This window comes from Anomaloglossus baeobatrachus, unplaced genomic scaffold (genome assembly GCF_048569485.1).
Source record: "Anomaloglossus baeobatrachus isolate aAnoBae1 unplaced genomic scaffold, aAnoBae1.hap1 Scaffold_995, whole genome shotgun sequence".
NCBI classification, from domain to species: Eukaryota; Metazoa; Chordata; class Amphibia; order Anura; family Aromobatidae; genus Anomaloglossus; species Anomaloglossus baeobatrachus.
Window position 1 is genome coordinate 27,253 of NW_027445399.1, and position 3,050 is coordinate 30,302.

Here is a 3,050-nt window from a genome sequence, read left to right on the forward strand (position 1 = left end):
CTTAACCCAGTTTCCAAAAGCAGAACTCAATTCACCTGATTCATATTAGCCCGATTTAATGAATTGGAAGAAAGCATACGTCTTCATATGCACCTCAATTTGGCCCATTCACTTTTCACACTTCCTCCTTTTGTTTTTTATCTTTCACACTTTTGACTTTCTTTATTCATCCAAATAGCAAACTCATCACCACTCAACCTGACCAACTCGGCTATGTCCCCGTGCTGCAGTTCTCTGTCTTATCTAGATCATTTGCAATTGAATGGAATAGATCCCTTTTGGACAAAGTGGATTCACCTGCTGCTGCAGTGACCACAGGTGTGATAACATCTAGAATTGGCATCTGGTGCGATCTCTCCGCTTCCACTCCAAAGAAAGTTACCTGTTTATTCCTATCATGCATTGGTTTTTGGGGTTTTCTTTGAGTAATGATGATCTCTTTAGTAGTCTGTTGGCGCCCTCTCCTGGAGGAATAGTTTGCTTGCTCTTGGACATTCTAAAAGAGAGGTCATGATAGACATTGAGCTTCTGAGCTCAATTGGGGACAGTCATGGGTGATGAATGTTTGCAACCTACTGCGAAGCCTCATACCGCAATATAAGGAACGTCAAATACTAAGAAAGGGCGGCCTATGAAAGAATTACTACTTTCAATAAGTACACTTAAACGGCTAATTGGGAATAGAAAAACTGTAAAAAGCCCTCTGAGAAAGCCCCCCTCTAACCTTTGATAGTAAGCTTTTCTGTAGTCTGCCTGTTGATGTATTTTCCGTTTGAACTGTGCACAACATGAAGAGACGGAACACTGGCGGCTTGTCACAATGCCCCCCGATGACATCACAATAGCGCTGCTGCCTAGAAAACAAGCTGCGCAGAAGAAGTTGTTCTTTGGGTGGGAGGGTGGGCTAGTGGAAGGAGGGGGCAATCTCTTTTTTTCCCGGGTGGTAGGGGGATGACAGGAGAAGGGAAGCGGGTGGTGAGAAAGGTACAGAGGGCAGGGTTTGGGGGCTGGGAAGGAAAGGGAAAAGATTAGGGTTTGGGGATGATGAAAGGGCTTTCTACGGGTAAGGATGGCAAAGGGTGGCAGTGACGGAAAGTCAGGCAACCTGTCCTGTCCGTCTTTTTGTATCGTGAATTGGAAAGACTGCAAGGGGGAGGGGAGTTGCTTGCGCCCTAAAGGAGGAGTTATTCAGATTCATTGCAGTGGGCGGCGGCTGCAAAACGCACCATTCTTCTTGTTTTGGCTCTGCAAAGCAGCCTTTTCAAGGGTTGGCTTGGGTGACAAAATGTCTTGTGTAGGCGTGGGTTTGTCTCCCTCTCGCTCTCTCTCCCTAAGATGTGTCCGGCATAGGCCAGGGTGCCACTCGAGGCCCAAACCAATTCTGGTTATCGCTTCTCGGCCTTTTGGCTAAGATCAAGTGTAGTATCTGTTCTTATCAGTTTAATATCTGATACGTCCCCTATCTGGGGACCATATATTAAATGGATTTTTAGAACAGGGAGATGGAAAAAGAGCTTGCTCTGTCCACTCCACGCATTGACCTGGTATTGCAGTACCTCCAGGAACGGTGCACCCCTTCTTAACCCAGTTTCCAAAAGCAGAACTCAATTCACCTGATTCATATTAGCCCGATTTAATGAATTGGAAGAAAGCATACGTCTTCATATGCACCTCAATTTGGCCCATTCACTTTTCACACTTCCTCCTTTTGTTTTTTATCTTTCACACTTTTGACTTTCTTTATTCATCCAAATAGCAAACTCATCACCACTCAACCTGACCAACTCGGCTATGTCCCCGTGCTGCAGTTCTCTGTCTTATCTAGATCATTTGCAATTGAATGGAATAGATCCCTTTTGGACAAAGTGGATTCACCTGCTGCTGCAGTGACCACAGGTGTGATAACATCTAGAATTGGCATCTGGTGCGATCTCTCCGCTTCCACTCCAAAGAAAGTTACCTGTTTATTCCTATCATGCATTGGTTTTTGGGGTTTTCTTTGAGTAATGATGATCTCTTTAGTAGTCTGTTGGCGCCCTCTCCTGGAGGAATAGTTTGCTTGCTCTTGGACATTCTAAAAGAGAGGTCATGATAGACATTGAGCTTCTGAGCTCAATTGGGGACAGTCATGGGTGATGAATGTTTGCAACCTACTGCGAAGCCTCATACCGCAATATAAGGAACGTCAAATACTAAGAAAGGGCGGCCTATGAAAGAATTACTACTTTCAATAAGTACACTTAAACGGCTAATTGGGAATAGAAAAACTGTAAAAAGCCCTCTGAGAAAGCCCCCCTCTAACCTTTGATAGTAAGCTTTTCTGTAGTCTGCCTGTTGATGTATTTTCCGTTTGAACTGTGCACAACATGAAGAGACGGAACACTGGCGGCTTGTCACAATGCCCCCCGATGACATCACAATAGCGCTGCTGCCTAGAAAACAAGCTGCGCAGAAGAAGTTGTTCTTTGGGTGGGAGGGTGGGCTAGTGGAAGGAGGGGGCAATCTCTTTTTTTCCCGGGTGGTAGGGGGATGACAGGAGAAGGGAAGCGGGTGGTGAGAAAGGTACAGAGGGCAGGGTTTGGGGGCTGGGAAGGAAAGGGAAAAGATTAGGGTTTGGGGATGATGAAAGGGCTTTCTACGGGTAAGGATGGCAAAGGGTGGCAGTGACGGAAAGTCAGGCAACCTGTCCTGTCCGTCTTTTTGTATCGTGAATTGGAAAGACTGCAAGGGGGAGGGGAGTTGCTTGCGCCCTAAAGGAGGAGTTATTCAGATTCATTGCAGTGGGCGGCGGCTGCAAAACGCACCATTCTTCTTGTTTTGGCTCTGCAAAGCAGCCTTTTCAAGGGTTGGCTTGGGTGACAAAATGTCTTGTGTAGGCGTGGGTTTGTCTCCCTCTCGCTCTCTCTCCCTAAGATGTGTCCGGCATAGGCCAGGGTGCCACTCGAGGCCCAAACCAATTCTGGTTATCGCTTCTCGGCCTTTTGGCTAAGATCAAGTGTAGTATCTGTTCTTATCAGTTTAATATCTGATACGTCCCCTATCTGGGGACC

The 3,050-nt window shown here is 46.4% G+C and overlaps 1 non-coding gene and 1 pseudogene across 1 annotated transcript; both read left to right on the forward strand.

Moving 5' to 3' along the window:
- Positions 1-1,387: 1,387 nt before the first annotated feature.
- Positions 1,388-1,578, forward strand: LOC142289657 (U2 spliceosomal RNA). Its single transcript, XR_012750111.1, has one exon. It is a non-coding gene; the product is annotated as a U2 spliceosomal RNA (small nuclear RNA).
- A 1,387-nt stretch (positions 1,579-2,965) lies between these two features.
- On the forward strand, positions 2,966-3,050 carry LOC142289661 (U2 spliceosomal RNA; annotated as a pseudogene; the record flags this gene model as incomplete).